The sequence below is a fragment of the Adiantum capillus-veneris genome, chromosome 23 (assembly GCF_014529385.1).
Source record: "Adiantum capillus-veneris isolate H3 chromosome 23, ASM1452938v2, whole genome shotgun sequence".
Classification (NCBI taxonomy): domain Eukaryota; kingdom Viridiplantae; phylum Streptophyta; class Polypodiopsida; order Polypodiales; family Pteridaceae; genus Adiantum; species Adiantum capillus-veneris.
In genome coordinates, this window is record NC_140953.1 from 37,425,938 (window position 1) to 37,434,904 (window position 8,967).

Genomic DNA, 8,967 nt, shown 5'->3' on the forward strand with positions numbered 1-8,967 from the left:
ACATTTGCCATACATATAAAGAAAAGCCCTGCTAAGAACAACCTATTTCTGAACAGCTTGTGACTGACTAGCACTCTCATCATAAATTCTCTCACCCATGTCAGCATATTACGAAGTCTTTCAAGGTGCTAGCATAGGTGCTTGCTTCCATAGATGATTGCATTGGAGAAAGGCCTTCGCCTTGCATATGCTTAGAACAGCCTTGAGAGCTTCCTTGCCAACATCCTGCATTGATTTGAAGTGATTACCCATCTTGTAGTTTTTTTGTGAAGGTACCAAGAAAGAACAAAGGAAGCCGATCTCCTGTTTTCACTGAAAGGCTGTAATTTTGATGATTTCTCAGTTTGCGATGGGAAAGACGTCAGAGGGTCGAAACTATAGTTTAGAGCAACAATAGCTGAATAGCTGCACGTCTTGACAAGTCGACTGATGAAGGTCATAAAAAAAGCGAGCAAGCACTTGCTGTTGGATGGTCGATGGCACGTGGATGAAGGATTCTTGCTTTGCATCCGCTGAAAACAACCTAGGGCTTTCTGGCCCTGCTCTTGTTGCGCAGATCTCGAATCAGCACATTCCAAGAGATGACATTCTAGATAGGAAGCTCCTCAACCACATTTTATACATATCGACCAAGACAATACTGCCAAGCACGACATCTTTCTTCAATAGCCTCCGACTCACAATATACTTCTGAGTTTTTGTGCCCATATGAGCATCTTGTGTAGAGCCACATGCCTTCAAGGTACGTGCAAAGGTAATTGCATATAGAGAGAGGCCTTCGATTCGCAATTGATGACTTTCCAAAAAGAACATTAGACACCACAACATTATGGTGAAGAGAGAGAGAGAGAGAATGTGGGGATGAGCCGCCGCTCGTAATAAGCACCAAAAATTATCCCAACATAGCAGCGAGGTCTCTTTATGACTGCTAATGTAGCTTTGATAAGGAAACCACACAATCTTTTTTTACAAAGGAAGCATGCAGCAAGGTGGGTGCAATGCAAGGAAGCCAAGAAACTTGCAGTTGGCCATTACCTTGCAGGTATTGATGAGAATAGTGAAGATGCTGCAAACGAGGTGGGCAGGCCATGGACTGCCAAGCGCTGCCTGCGATTAAAAAAGCGTGCACTCATTCAGGCTGCCGAGTGTTGCTTGCGATTAAAAAAGCGTGCGTTGGTTTGATATGTCTTCAATTAATAAAGCGAGCATGAGCCGTTAGAAAATCTCTTCCACGTGGGTTAACGAGATTACCCTGTAGGTATTAACGAGAATAATGAAGATGTTGCAAACGACGTGGGCAGGCCATGGACTGCCAAGCGCTGCCTGCGATTAAAAAAGCGAATGAGTGCTACTTGCGATTAAAAAAGCATGCGCTGCTTTGATCTATTTGCGATTAATAAAGCCAGCATGAGCTGTTAGAAAAGATCTTCCACGTGGTTTAACCAGAGGCTACGGATTTGAAATAGGCTCCTACGCTAATGAAGTGACTAGGAGAGAGAGGGAGAGAGAGAGTTCAAGATAAAATCACGCAGAGCCGACGCCAACTGCCTTAATAGGTGGAGCACCCATCACTTTTCTCTTGTTGTTGTCTCCTTACTTTTTGCTTCCTCAAAATAATCGCATCTCACCATGATCACATCTCTTGACAATTTATCAATAATCGATATATTTATGTTCGGTCACCCGTGCTATGTTCAAATGTAGCAGTTGACAAGGATCTGCATGTTCCACAACATAAAATTTTAACAAATGAACACAAGACAACATGGTAACGGAGGACGGAGTACCTTTTTTCGGTTACAATGCGGTTAAACACCATCCATGAAGTATTGTAGACTATTGAACTTTGCCGGCTATTTTATATCGCCATGGAAAAATCTAATTTGGTTTTGCTTTAATGTTTATGTATGCCTCTGGAGTGAGATTGGTTCTCTCATTGTGAAAATCTTGGTGTTGCCATTCCAAATTTATGATGCCATTCAAAAAGAGAACCTGATGGAGAAAGTGCTGCAGGTCTCGATGAAGATTCATAATGAGTCTAAAGAGAGTAAGGGGGTTAGTGTGTGAATTGGAGCAAGTTTTGGATGAATGTGCTGTAATGGAATTTGCCTATTCAATTTGAGAGTAGCGGAATTTAATGAGAGTACTTTCAAGAAATGATTTTGTGAGTATAGCGGGTAGACATAATTGAAGATAGCAACATAATTATAGCAATTAGTTAACTTGGCATGGACAATACTTTTGCAAGAGAGAGAATTTAGAGAACATGACAACAGTTGAGGACCGGATTTATGTGGAGCCGGTCCCCCCTCCAATAGGCATTTGTATTATGATTTCTCCCATAAAGAGAGACTTGTTACAATACATTCTTTGTGTTCCTTGTGTTCCTTGTGACCTAGGTGAAGCAATGAAGATGGAAAGCTTCATGCATCACCAACATAACATAACTTGAAGAAAGCTTTAACTATCCCAAGCCTTAGTCCCAAGACCTCAAACACCTTCGAAGGTGGAGAGAGCTAGCAGGGAATGAGGGTAGGGAAGAGGAAGAAGAAACATTTCGTAGGAGAAAGAATTAGTTCCTCACCTATCATACTCTTGTTGCTAGCATACATAATAGCATAGTAATGAAGAAGAAGGAAATGGAAAGCTTAAGCATTGAAGCATGGCTCTTGGTTGGATTTTCACTCCATAGCCAAGAGTGTTGGTGTAGGCTCTCAACCTTTACTTGCTTGGAGAGGGAGCTCTTCCACTTTGCATAGCACACAATGGGAGTGCTTGTGAGTGTGTCTGGGTGAGTATACCCCCTAAGCACCCCCCTAGCTTGCTTGGGTCGACCCCCCTTGTAGCTCATGCTTGAAGCTCATTGGACCCCTCCAGGCCTAGCCAATCACAAGCAGAAGCCATTACAAGCAACATGGATAGCCTTGGGACAAGTGTCCCCCTTTCCCCTTTGAGAGAGAGGACTTGATAAATGTAAAAACAATTAGATAATTCAAGTAATTTATCATTGGACCCCTTTGAAGCCTAGCCAATAGGCTTCAAGCAACACATGAAGGTAACATGGGTAGGGACCTGACATGTGTCCTTGCTGCCTCTTCAAGCTGGGGCTTCCCTTGTGAGTGTGAGTGTGTGTTCTCTCTCTAATCCCTAGGAAAAGGGCTCGCCCCCCCTCTTGTAGGGATGCTTTTGACTTTAGGAGCCCAAGCACCTTAGTCATCAAGCATGACAAAGCACTTGGACTAGGGGGTATTCCCACAAGCATCTCAGGCAAGCATGTCAAGGCACCTCAAGCACCTTAATCAATCGGCAAGTCAAGCACCTCAAGCATGGAGTAAGTCAAGCACCTCAAGCATGGAGTAAGTCAAGCACCTCAAGCACCTTAATCAAGCACCTCAAGTAGGACAAACACCTCGAGCTTGGGCCGGGTTCCCACCTCAAGCTCAGCCCTAGCTTACCTAAGGTCAAAGGACTTTTACACACATTATTGGAGGTCTTCAATGAAGCTAACCCTAAGGTCTTATGCTCCATTGGTTAGCCTTGCTCTTGATAGACCATCTCCCATTTGGGCCCCTTTACTATTGGCCCTGTGTTGAGATAGATCTATAAGCACATATCTATATCTTAACACTTGTTCCCGTTTATTCTCCCACATTAAGTGATCAATTTAATATGAGAAAATCATTTGGGTTGGTTAGATATTAGATTTTATGACATGTTCCAACATAAGGATCTTTCTGAGAAGCTTGAAGGTGAAAAAAGAGCCATTTTGAAAAAGTTCCAGGTGCTTGAATTGCAAATGATGCATTTAGAAGAGGAAAACCATATACTTGAATCGTGAGAGGAGAGAGCTTTAAAAGGTACCCATGATAGAAACATTTTGGTTATAGAATAGAAAAACCTATAATACAACAGGTTTGTTATGAAGTCTCTGGAGAAAGTGTGCAACATGAAGAGAGACCACAACAAGGACAAATTCTACCCGCATACCAAGTATCCAAGGACACCGGACTTAATACACATTACTAGAAAGACACCCTTACACCTTGATCACAAGTACGATGGTGCTACTAGCAGCACCAATAAGTGCATAGCAAGTCATACAATGAGATATGAGGCTTGGGAAGCTACAATAGTCTCAAGGCTATTTAGAATTTTCTTGACTTCACTCATCAAAGCAATTGCATGGGAAGTGCAAGACCCATGCATCCCTCTTGTAGGGGATGTGTTTATGGTGGTGTCTATGTCTTCGAAGATAGTGGAATAATTTCAACTATCCATATGCAATGGACCTAAATTTGATACTGTTGCACTTCTAAGATTCAACTGGTTTATTTTAGGAACTCTATCATATCTAGGATTGCCCTTAATAGCTTCAATTGTAGCCCCTCATAGAATGAGCTTTGGGCAGTGTTTTTTGATGGTAATAGGGTGGGTGACTTACCTTACTAACTAGCTTAAAAGTGAATTTTTATAAGTTTTCTTATGCATGCATTAAGGAATTTAAAAAGTGAGTAGAACCTTGAGAGAGAGAGAGAGAGAGAGAGAGAGAGAGAGAGAGAGAGAGAGAGAGAGAGAGAGGGAGAGAGAAGCGGAGTGAGAGAGAGGAGATAGAGAGAGGGGAGAGGAGGAGAGAGAGAGGGAGAGAACAAAAAGCTCACTCTAGAAGCTCTGTTTGGAGCAAGCTTTTTTAATGGATTTGGTTAGTAGAGAAAAAAAAAAAAAAAGCTCACTCCAAATCTTTCTTTAAAAGCTCCCTCCAAACCTCTACTCTTGAAGGGGGAGTCATTAACCATCTCTAGTTATTGACTTGTATCTAAGAGCAAGAAGGGGGCATGGAGTAGAAAGATTGAGGAACTATCCAAGCAGATCTCTGAGATCTCTAGGGCCAAACCTCCGGTTGAGAAAGTAGAGACCTAGTGTACAAAATGTAAATCCACCAAAAAACATCGGTCTGATGAATTCCATGATAGCTCTGACAAATCCAGAGCCAGTTAAATAGGAGAAGGTACGTGAAAACATCAACAATGGAACCAATTTATGCAATATGACTGAAAGAGAAAGATACCATAATTTATTTGGTCAAGGCATAGGTAGAGTAACTTTACCATACGTAGTTTCAACTGCTCCATGTGTGGGAATTACGAACACTTTGCAATGCAATGTCCTAACAATTCAAAAGCTATAATGGCCACAGGAAAGCTGGCAGATCGAGTACAAGTGTTTGTGATTACTAAGAGCATTTTCATTGAAGACATACTACAGTGAGCCAATTAATGGAACAAAGCAAAGTGAAGAGGCTCAGAATTGGTAGAAACAAAGAGCCATTTCGAAACCAAAGGGAAAGGCCAAGGAAGTGGATGAGTGGCAAGAGTAGAGGGTGCTGGCAACTCATATCAGTTAGAATCTGGACCATTGGAAGCCAGAGAGCCCAGAATGCTCAGAGGCCAAAACCATCCAAAGGCTTTTGCCTATAGCTTCAAAAGCTCCAAGAGTGGAAATCCCAACTTTTGAGCCCTGGTAAGAAGAGTGCTGAAGAGGTAGATTTGAGAAACTAGCAAAAGGGTTCGAGGAGAACGCCAAAAAGGAAGTGTAGCTGCAAGTTAAGATTGACCTAGCCAAAGCTAATAAAAAGGATTTGGGTTCAAAAAATGTATGGAACGAATAATTTGATTACGCACTCAAGGATCCATCGACAAGAAAACATAGAAGGCAAGTAGAGGCATGACACTATGATGATAGTTTTCCAGAGGGAAGGTCATCAAGCTCATATATAGCAGTTCTAGAAACGAGCAAGACAAAATATATATAAAAACTGTGAGAGGATGAAGAGGCTGACCATTGAACTAGATGACATCAGCAGAACACTACCTAAAGCAGCTAAGCTCATAAGGAAGTAGAGATAGAAGGAATTTGAAGTGATGGTAGAAGCATGGTCCGATATTAAGGATGATGAGTTATTGATCATGTAGATTGACTACAAGGCGAAAAAATAGCATGCAACCATTGTCAAGAGTCATTCGGAATGGGTTGTTGGAGCCAATATACTTAGCAAACATCCATACAAAAATAGGGATAATTGAAATGAATTATGCACCTTTCTAAATAAGAATGGCGTATCAAAGGACGTAATTTTTTGGCAAGCATTTTCCGGCAAGTGCTTTTTTGGAATTCGACTAGCAAATTCCAAAAAGATTCTCTCTCTCTCTCTCTCTCTCTCTCTCTATATATATATATATATATATATATATATATATATATATATATATATATATATATGTATATATATATATATATATATATATATATATATATATATATATATATATATATATATATATATATATATATATATATATCTTCTCTCTCCCTCTCTCTTCCTCTCAAGTGTGTGTGACACTGTGCTATGTCGGTGGGTATATGTGTGCTAAAAAAAAGAGGAAAATGGTATAACCTTTCTATCACCCAAGTGTGGTAGATTGGTTATGCCATTTCCCTCTTAAATAATCGGTCTAGAGGTCAACTCTCCTCGTCGGATAGATCTTTTTAAAGTCTCTTGTGATAGTTTCCTACATCGTTAAAATTCTCCTCCCTCTTCTTCTTCTTCTTCTTCTCTCTCTCTCTCTCTCTCTCTCTCACACACACACACACACACACACACACACACACACACACACACACACACACACACACACACACACAAAAGACCTCATGCACAAAAATACATGTGTGCACTCATGCACATGCACATATATGATATCTTCCTTGGCCTTCTTTGCATAGTTTGGGCTCATCCTATACATTTATAGTCTAGCTAGTCGAGCATTGGGTTTTAGCGATATTCTATGTCGGCAAAATTTAGGGATAAATCCCTTAAAAGAAGTGTGTTCCCAAGAAAAAACATTTCAATACTTTTGAAAAATCTGTCTGCCTTTTTGTTTGACTTCTAGCTTCAGATGTTTATTGATCTTTATATTTTTTGGATGTGATTCCTTGCCCAAGTTCCACTCCTCCACTTCTAGATAATTTGGTAACAACTAGTTGGGGTGTCCCTTGGCCCTTCTTTCTTTCCAAAGATTCAATGCCCTTCTCTGTCCTAATCCCAATTTCATATTCATCGTAGGGGTTTCTCAATCAGCTGGTACCTAATGTCCTTCAACTACTGTCTGACCACCACCTTCTGGTGTCTATGCATTCTGATTCTCTAACTCGATGTCAACACTATCTAGTGTAGCCATACCTTGTGTGGCTCAATATGAAGGTGTAGCAGCGTCTGAACTAACCATCCCACATGTTTGGTTTGCTGATTCCTCTAAAGCTCTTCCATTTAGATTTACGTGTCGTTACCCTTCGTTTAATTTGGTAAAGTTCTCAAGGTACTAATGTTGCTGCACTAAAGAACTTTTTTTCTCTCTAAAAGGACTGCGTTCAAGTCAATGTTAACTATGGGGAATATATTCATGGAGGCTAGCATCCTTTCTATCTTCTTTCTGCCATTCTTTTGGCATACCTCTTTAGGTCGCATTGCTTTCTTCCATGTTTTGGTATTATTTGTCTGGACCTAAACTCTCCTATTTTACCCCTATATAGTGAGTGTTTGGGAAACATAATCGTGTACAATCCCTCACTCCTTAGCTATACTGTAAGAACCTTGTATGTCCATTGCCAAAAAGCTTGTCAAAAACCTTTTAGAACCAACCTTGATCTAGAGATTCTCCACCAAGCGGCCAGCTTGCACAATTTGCTGATTTGCCATTCTAATTGTGAATGGTATAGGTTTCATCTCATTAATCCCTAGTTTTTGTCTAAGGTTTCTCCAAGTATGTTTACACCAGCACCTTCATCCAAAATTACTTTGGATAGCGATTCCCACTATTTTTGGATTTTGTAGTAGTCAATTAGAATGATATATACTTCATCGTCCTTTATATTCAACCATTCTATTGCAATGGCTTTGAACTCTCTTTACCTTTGTTTCCTGATGAGCTATACTGTAAGAACCTTGTATGTCCACTGCGAAAAAGCTTGTCAAAAACCCTTTAGAACCAACCTTGATCTAGAGATTCTCCACCAAGCCACTAGCTTGCACAATTTGCTGATTTTCCATTCTAATTGTGAATGGCATAGGCTTCATCTCATTAATCCCTAGTTTTTGTCTAAGCTGTTCTCCACGTATGTTTACACCAGCACCTTCATCCAAATTACTTCGAATAGCGGTTTTGGACTTTGTAGTCAATCAGGATGATATGTACTTCATCTCCGGGGGATTCACTATTAGTAATGGGGGGATTTCACCTGTGTGCATCAAAATTAGAGAAACCCCCCTATGTACGATTTCTTACTTACTAACCTATCCCCCTACATACGGACAAGATACTGACGTTCTCGTAATGAGCCATCCCCCTCATACGGATTTCGTATGAAATGTAATGACCCAGTATTTTATGTATACTAGTAACATAACAATTTTAGAAGCACATGCTTTTGCAAAAATACATATTGAACTGCAAATGAACAAAAGTGTACATTGTAGTGTGTTTTCATTTGCAATAGATGTTAAAAGAACAAACCATGAAAAGCAACAAATATAATGAATACTAAATTAAAACAAACCAATCGTTTCAATGTAATTTGTCAAAAAACAAATAGCATTTACCTTGTAAACTGATTCAAATCTCAATTCTAAAACATATGATACTACCCACATACTTAGTAGGCTTCCCACATGGGATTTAAGGCACACATATAAAATGGATTGTTCTCTAAGTAAAAAATAATGCATACTCTTAAACAACTATGAAAAACTTCACTCATCAAATCAAAACACATTACAAAACAACCCATTAAAAGATTAATCTTTTTGAACAAAAACAATTATATGTGATATGAATGCACGTCTATGCTTAAGCAAATGCAACTTTTAAAAAAGCACCATCTGTATTTAATTTTGAGTTTGTACATAAAATATAA

The 8,967-nt window shown here is 39.8% G+C and overlaps 1 pseudogene; it reads left to right on the plus strand.

The window, feature by feature from the left end:
- Positions 1–921: 921 nt before the first annotated feature.
- Positions 922–4,474, plus strand: LOC147427655 (uncharacterized; annotated as a pseudogene).
- Positions 4,475–8,967: the final 4,493 nt, after the last annotated feature.